Genomic DNA, 8,998 nt, shown 5'->3' with positions numbered 1-8,998 from the left:
CGCAGCGAGCAGGGTTCGAACCTGCGCGGGGAGACCCCATTGGATTTCAAGTCCAACGCCTTAACCACTCGGCCATCGCTGCTGCTGGTAGCGTTCTCCCCAGGCTGGAGTCCTTAGCCAGCCTTCCGCTGGCGGAACTTCCCGCCCCCAGCTCTCTCATGGGCCAATGGCCGCTGTCGCCTTTCCGCACGGCGGCCGGCACGGGGAGGGGAGGGGCAGGGCGCCGTCAAAATGGCCGCCGCGCTCGGGGCCCGGCGGAGGGCGCTGTCGGGGGAAGGCAGGCGTGTTAGCTGCCGCTATCGCCTTCTTTATAACCCTTTGTTTTTCCCTCTCCAGTTAGAAGAGCCCCGGTTTTCTCACTGCCTCGGGGCGGTGCGGAGGAGCCTGAGGCCGCTGAAATAACCGCCACCTTCCACGGGGCGACTTTCCGCCGCCGTACGCCTCCCCTCCGGGCGCTGGGAAGATGGCCGGTACAGCGCGGGCACTAATGTGAATAGGTTTCCCGTGCGGCTCTCCCGCTCAGGAAAAATAACTGCCAGTCTGTGTGCTGCTGGGTTATTCCACCTGAAACGTTAAAAGCTGTCAATGAAAGGCGGCGGGGAGCGTTTGCGGACGCGCTTCCATTCCCTGGTGAAGAAGCAGCCAGTAACTACTACAGAATACAGTAACTATTAGGCATTGCATTGTTAACGGCGGGGTTACCTCATTTTCCCCCCCTTTTTTTTATTAATTCTGGTCTTTCAACTGTTACAGAAGTTCTTTATCACGTGACTATTAGATGTGGATTCGTTCACTGCAGATACTTTTTTTCCCCTAGCACATAGTTAATTGTGTCAGCAGTAGTATAATGGAAATTAGATCTAACTTGACTTTATACGTCTGCTGCTGATAAAAATACTAATTTTCCTCCTTCTTGGAGGGTATAATGGTAAGAACTGTTTCTGGAACGCTTGTATGGACAGGGACAGTCCATTAGCTGCATGCAGGCCTGTTGTGGTAACAGACTGTTAATTATCCTAAATTAGACAGTAAAAGACTGGATTAATACAGAAAAATTGATACTACATGTTAGTGGTGGGTTTTTTTCATTTTTTTCTTTTTTTCTTGCACACAACTGCATGGAGTCCAATGCTACTTTTGTTATTAGCTGTATATTCCTTCTCTCCTGTGTGTCTTTTTGTGTTATTGTGGCTGTGAAAAAAAAAAAAACCAAACCACCAAACCACACTATCAGACTTCCTTTAGAGTTTATGCTTGTGCTGTGTGCTGTTGTTTAGGTAATGAGGAACACTTTAAAAACGTTAACATGCAAAGTAGGATAATAAGGACCGTTTTATATCCCCCTATCCAGCTCAGTAGTTTAGCGTCATCATAATCCCTGTTGAAATTGTGGGTTCTTTGATGTGCTTATACCCACAGCGGTTTGGCCTGTTTTGCTGATGTCCGTGTAGTTCTGTGTGTTTGGGTGAGGCTCTCAAAGCTGCATTTTGCCTGATAAAATGCTGTCTCTATCCCATAGCGTACCCGGCTTCGTACACATGAAGATGAAAAACGTGATTATGCCAAATTTTTATTATTATGTGAAGAGCAGGGTGAGGAGAAGTAGTGCCTTCAGTACGACACACTATAACCACTGGAAATTCCTTAAAGAACAGAAATAGAAGTGGAGAAAGTCAGAGATCGTGTTTGCTGATGGAGAAACAAGTATTTCTCAGCTGTAAATGCCAAAAGAGACTTGTTGGAACTTTTAGTAGAGAGTATTTGTGTGTGGGTTGGTTTGTTTTTAAATTGGTTTGGGGACAAGAAGCAAAGCTGTTTACTTCTACTCTAATGGATCTGCTACAGATTTATTTTCTTTACGGAAAACAGACTGCTTGAAATCTATACAAATAATTTGTTTTAGGAAGATCTTATGAAATGCAAGAACATTTTTACTATTCAAAGCCAAAGGAAACCAAATTATACCAACACATCAAAGTTCAGATTTGGTAATTCCTTTTCAAGTCAGGGTATAACTGTTCCTGAAGGGAATGAACCACAGATGTTGGGTTTTGATTGGTGGGTTGTTTGGTTTTTTTTCCTCCCTTGGATGGACATTTATTCATACATGCTTGTGTGAGCCGACACAGGCAGGACACAAGAACAACCACAAAACCATGGATGAAAGGCAAAGAGCAAATTTAACCTCAATATCTTGTGAACCGGGGAATCTCTGAAGCGGCACTTGGGAAGAGGCAAGCAAGGGGGGAGCGCAGGCACTAGGGAGCGAGAAAGTCCTTGGGGGGGAGAGAGAGAGAGTATCCCCCAACCTGCTGTTCTCGCCTGTATTTCAGGGATTCAAGCAGGCGTAGTTTTCCACTGTGCTTTAATCTCCTCCGACAGCAGGGCAGGAATCTCAAGCATGTTCGATAAGGTACCTCTAAGTCCATCGTAGGCCTATGTTATCTAAGTGCAAATGTTCTACTTGTTGGGCACATAAGACTAGGGGATGATTGGTGTGATTTGTGTTTTCCAACATCCCACCTGTGAGTCACTTGACCGTGTTTACAATCCTCTTCACAGATCTTCCGTTACTTTTCCACAGTGCTATATATTGGTCTTCATATGCTCCTTACATGTATTTGCCTTGCAGCACACGCGTGATGGATAGGACTCAGATTTCCAGTCATCCAGCAGGCAGTTTGAAGCTTTGAGTGAACTGCTGTATATTGAAAAATCCTGGATGATTACACAAAGTCTTCACCTCCTGAATAGATGACATTGCCAGGATGAGTAAAGGGCAGTAACTTAGACATATTCTGGTTGTGAATGAAGGACTTTTGCCAGTTAAGGTTCTTTAATGACCTAGAGATCCGTGCAATAAATGGCATGTTACCACCTGAGTCTTTTATGCTACTTGCACAAAGTTATTTTACCCAGAAGACTTCTAAATGCTCTACATTTTGAATTTTGCCCACTTATTAAGGACAGTTTGTAAGTGGGAAAAACTCCCCTTATCTATATGAAACATAAAATATGCCTTCCCTGCGTTTCCAGATGCCTCGTTCTGTTATTCAAGAAATGTCAAAAAGAAAAACAAAGTCCATTCTATTACTGAGATTCATACAGTAAACCATTCTTAAAGTCTAAATCAAAATGGTCTCATTTTTAGACTGCAGAAACAATTCTTGCATTTAATTTTACAGAAGTAGTACTTAGTACTAAGGCAGTACTTAACACAGTGGTTTCTGAGAACTCTAGACAACTTTTTCCTGTACTTTATTGAAGGAGAATCTCTTTTAAATACCCCTTTTCTTGACTGAAATGTCAAATACAATTCTGTAGCTAATAATTTTTGATAGCTTTTAATTAGGATAACTCTTTTGTAAGCTAAGAAAATATGGAAATTGTTACTTATCTAACAGAGAAGTTTTGAGCTGCATAAATGCTCAAGAGAAAATGAGGAATTGGTATGTTTGTTACTATTTTATATGGGTTTGATAGCAAGCAAAATTAATGTGAATGGTATCATTAATATCTGTACTATGCAAATATCCACATCACCAGAATATTTGACCTATATCACCATGCTATTTGACCTCTGTTCTAATAGTTGCCCCAAACTGTAATAGCATGATTCTCGTGTCTCAGAATGAAGTTAATTGGCATCGAATATAAATTATGGAACCATTGTTTTGAGTTTGTATTTGATCTCCTTGTCGAGACATGTGTTTTAAATCTACTAAAAATCTGCTGGAAAGACAATTATATTCTGAAGCCATGCAAAATGCAGAAAACCCAAACAAGACACAGCAAAAATAAATTACAGTGCGGTCTCAGTAACAAGAGAACTTATTTACTTGGAAGAAAGAGAGGGGTAGCTCTAGACACTGACTGAATACAGAGCTCAGACTATACTCAGCCTTTGGATTCAATGGAAATGTCCCTGCTACCTATTAACAAATCCAAGCTGCTTCTTTAAACCAAATTTATTTGATGCAGAAAACAAGATTACCAGTCTGGGCTCACAAATGGGAAGACCATGTCCTTTGGAGCACTATATACTTGAGCACAGCTTTGTATGGTGACACACAGACCACTTAGAAATTGTCCACCTGGAAATCCTTGGATGGCTAAATAGGAATGACGTTTCTAAGATCACTGAGGTCTGATGGTTTAGATCTGGAGCTTGAGGGAACGCTTACTTGTGGTTGTTCTCCGTCAGGCCTTCCTTGGAAGGTGAAACCTTTTAGCCTAACCATTCCAGGCCCAGAGGCTTTTGCCAGGTTGCAATGAACACAGACTTGTAAAGAGACATCAAAAGAATACACGCGGTATCCTGAGACATTGAAACCTGGAAATAGGCTCGGTGTTCCTTTTGTCTTACAATTTGTAATGGCTAACTTTTATATTTTGAATTTAGGAGCCTTTATTTTATAGCAGGACTAAGAAGAAACTTATTTTTTTCTTTAAATGACAGTTGCCTTTATTTTGTGTCCACATGAATCTAGGACTTGAGTTAGATGTGCGATTTCAGTAAAACATAGTAAGTCATAGGGGCTGGCTGCCTTGTGTAAATGACACACAAAGTGTTATATTTAACTAACTACATTCAATTTAATCTTGAAAAAATCTGTCTCTCGATAGGGTAAACTGTTACTTGAGCAATGCTAGAGTGACCTCCAGTGTTCTTTGTGCAAGCTGCAAGTAAAAGAGCAGACGGGATGTGTTGCAGGTACCACATGCAGAAGGAGCAGGTTTAAGCACTTTCATATAATAATCTTTGAAGATAGGCAGCGATCAGAAAGACAAGAACGGTATCATTTGCAGGGTGCTACTTGAATTCTAACACTTCGCTATGAAGCTATTGTGTTCTCAAGACAGAAGGAGATCTTACTACAACACAAATCACTAAAAATACTCTAAAGAAAGCCTCAACTAAAATAGCATTGCAGTGTTAAGTCCTAGAAAATGAGATAGGGAAACTCAACTGTATCTAAAATAGTAATTAAAACCTTGAGATACAAGCTTGAAGTAAAACTGAAACAAATTCCTAAAATGTAATAATAAGGTCTGTTGGTAAGTGCTGGAGAGCCTCTGCAGCTTTCAGCTTTCTCACTGAAAAGCCCTTTAGGGACCACTTGCTGTTTCTATCTATCTTATGCATAATAGATACATTCATGATGTAAGACTGATGTTAAACACATATTATTTCTGGTATGCTTCTTTATACAGTATCCTTACAATCAGGATTGTTTGGGGAACGTGATTTATTTAGCTTTTCTCCAAGTTTTTGTTGCTAATTCCATTAAGACACATGGAGGCTATCAGATATGAATGCTAAATAAGATGAAAAGCTATTATTCATCACTTATAATTCTAACCACTACACCAAATTACCTTGCCTGTGAAACATACTAATTTAGAATTATTTTTTGCATGTTTTTTGAGAATTCTCCCTAATTAAGTAGTCAGTACAGTTGTCAAGTTTCAAGGAGTTTGCGTTTCATCTTAGTATGCTTACTAAACTTACTTAGTTTCCTACTTCCTTTCCTACTTCAGAACCCTGTACTGTGCTCCTCTTCACTGTTTGTTATCAAACATGATCAGCCCCTTCCCCTGATTTAGCATTGTGTTTCCTTCTTTTGTGGCTCCCATCTCTTTGTTGGGGCTAGTATGATGGTGCTTCACTTTCCTTCTGCTTGGTTGAAAACATTCTGACAAGTATACTAAAATTCCATATTAAGGGATTGCTAGCTTGTAAAGTATTTTACCTGTTTCGCTTTATTTGCTTGACCCCACATTTACAGCACGAGGATCTATTGCTAATGACTGAAATGCTATTTCTGGCATGAGAAAATGCAAGAGAACTTTCAATCAACCAAAGTGCTTAAGAATTGACACAATCTGATCTAGTAATCCTGCAGTGACATTAGAAATGTAGAATGGAATCATCCTATCTTAAACTGAAAGGCTATTTAATGAATATTGCAGATGTTTATCTGGATAATGGAAAAGATAAAAATCCTTTCCTTTATTGAGATTAAGGCATTAATTACTGTTTGGGGGATAGCAGCATTTTTAGAAACTTTTAGTGCCTTTGTTACTTAAAGTCAGAGCTCTGCTCTGGCTTCCCTTCTGGTCTCCCTCAGATATGAATAGAGAGTACCCATATAGTCTCAGAGACACAACCCTAAAAAAACCTTCTATGTCCTGAAACAGAGAAATGTTCTCATTAAATATACGTTATTTTGCTATTTTCTTTTTCTGTTATGGATAGCTGTAATTTTTGTGAATATAGAATTTATTCTGGGACTGAACTGCAACTAGAGGATGACAAGAACTGGAGGACCCAGATGGCTCAGATGGTTATGACATATGAACTTCTAGTAATTTTAAATTTGTCAATGATGACAAAACGTGTTGCAACGTAATAGCTGCTGGGCAGCTTCCATGAAATTAATTGGTATCACAAGGTATTTTTATGGATGTTATCTAGAAAAATTGCAAAAAAATCCTGATTTTGTAAAGCAAGCTGTTCTTCTAGTGCTGGTCCTTTCTGGTCAAGGACTTAAGGCTGTTGGCAGCATAGTGTTGAAAAAGTGCTGATGCTTTAGACTGACATGTTCATCGTATGCAAACATAGCTGCAGCTTCTTGTGCATCTGTCTGGCTCTGCTCACAGATGCTTAATCAACTTAGTTAAAGCAACGTTTTAAAAGAAGGAAGTATGACATCTGTCAACACAAGTATATGAATAAACGTGTACTGTTTGCTAAGCCTACTTATGCAGCTAAATATTAATTTAGGTGTCTGAACATCCATGCATACCCAAAGAGAGGCTTGCAATTTTATGTTGAAGCTTTCATCTAACTCTTGAAAATTTGACTCTTGAGGTTAACAGACTGTGTAGAGCCTGCTTTTCCCTTTAATCTTCTCATGTATTCAGTAATGGATCCTTTTAGAAAAGTGCTAGTAGTTGTACTTAAATTTTAATGAAATTATAGGTTCAGTGTTACAAGATTGTCAAATTATATCACTGAACATCATTGTAGGTGTCAGTGCAACCAAATGTTTAATTGCATTCTTATTTTTAAGTAAATAATCCTAGTAAATCTAGACATGTGTGCAGTTCACTCCTGGATTTGGGGCCTTTTTCCTTAATGGAATTTTACCAGATTTATTGGGTTTTCTGCAAAAAGCATATTCCATGTTTCTGCTTGCAACTGTTTTATACACACAGTACATCTTTATGAAAACAGAAGCAAGGTAAGTGGATAGGCAAATACCTCTAATGTTGCAGGTAAGCGGATATGCTTTCAAAATCTGAGTATGCTAAATATCATATGAAAATGCCACTCTGTGTGCCAAAAATACCCTCATGGTATTAGACCTGGCTTTCACAGTGCATCTGCCACACTGTAAATATAGTGTAACATATTTACCACCTGTATGAAAATAAAATATGCTTCTGGCTCCCATTCTGTACTGCTTGACTTTTGTTCCTGTTCCGAGCACAGATCCCTGTGTAGGTATGGAGACCCTGATTGACTTCAAAGAGTTCTCTTTTGTATGATTAAAATCTTAAAATACAAGACATTTTTATTTCATTTTTCATTTCACCATATTCACCATATTTTTCCATTTCACCATATTTTTCCCCCCAACCCACAAATAACATATACAGAGTCTATTTAATAATTGTAATTAACACCTGTGATTTTTGTTTTGTTTCACAGGCTATTTTTCTCCTTGTCTTTATGCAAACAGAAGAATTACGATATTGGGTAAAACCAGTAGGTGCATCTAGTGCAATATCCTGATTTTTGTTAGTACCTCCATATTACCAGATGCTTTAGAAGAAAGCTTAAATGAGATGGTAGTGGGCAATTATGAAAAAAATCCCCTCATCAGAAAATCTCCTTGTTGATCAGTAGTTGGCTTAACCCTGAAACACACGTTTGTGCCTAAACAGAAAATCTATTTGTAGTATTGACAGGTTGCAATTATCTGTCGCGACGGAGGGAAGACAGGGCCACTCAATATGAGTGATCAGCAAGCTTCGTTTATTGATTCACACAGTGGCCTTTTATGTTCTAACATAATTAGCTCATACATATTACAAAAGTTAAGCTCATGATTGGTTAGTTCTTAGAAAGATCAACTCCACCCTTGGTTCCTTCTTTACAGTTACTTTCATCCTCTTTTCCCATGCCTGAGCAGCTGCAACCTCCCTGTTATCATACAACAATTATAGTCAAGGACAAGGTGTCTTTACCAGCCCAGTAGTTACGGGGGCTGAATCCGATGTTTCTCAAGCTTTTGCTCGGCCAGCTGGATCATGTCTACGTGACCCTTCTCAGCTAGCCATTCTCCCACAATTATCCTGGGTAAATGACCACTCTAACTTTAATTCCTATTAAGCCTCAGTGATAGATTGCAGCAATAAACCTTTGCAATTCTTTATACATGCAAAATCAAATACTTTGTATATTTTTAATTATAAGATCTTGAATGTAGGAAAGCTAAAACTCAGTAACAGATAGAACAGATGCAACTTTGATTATTCTTTAAAGTCAGTTTACCATGGGTCTTTCAGCTCAATGTTGTCTTTGTTTCAAACTAACTTCCTACATACACATTGTTATACGGTATTAAAAGACCTACAAATTAAGACATCTACAGTTAGCATTTGGCTTGTGCAGAAATCTGTGGTATACAATATTAGCACTCATGGTTACAAGTTTGATTTTATACATCTGCATTGTTGACGTAGTCTGTCACTGTTGGGCTGCATGTGAAGAAACACAGCGGTAAGATGCTCTTGTTGAATTGTCTGAGAACCTTGTCATCTTCATGAATAATCTTTGTTGATCTTTGTTTTTTTTTCTCACCGTTATGGCCTACGTTTCCTACTTAAGAAAAATATTCCCAGTGGAAATGGGAATGAAAAGATAGTTTGAAGAAATAAACCTCAAGCAATGGAAGTCTTGAGATTTGTTTCTTCTCTTTGTGTGGAT

The 8,998-nt window shown here is 39.1% G+C and overlaps 1 non-coding gene across 1 annotated transcript; it reads right to left on the bottom strand.

Moving 5' to 3' along the window:
* TRNAS-UGA (transfer RNA serine (anticodon UGA)) lies at window positions 1-82 on the bottom strand. The gene has a single exon. It is a non-coding gene; the product is annotated as a tRNA-Ser (tRNA).
* Window positions 83-8,998: the final 8,916 nt, after the last annotated feature.

The sequence above is a fragment of the Numenius arquata genome, chromosome 10 (assembly GCF_964106895.1).
Source record: "Numenius arquata chromosome 10, bNumArq3.hap1.1, whole genome shotgun sequence".
Taxonomy (NCBI): domain Eukaryota; kingdom Metazoa; phylum Chordata; class Aves; order Charadriiformes; family Scolopacidae; genus Numenius; species Numenius arquata.
This window is presented reverse-complemented; position numbering and strand designations above follow the sequence as displayed.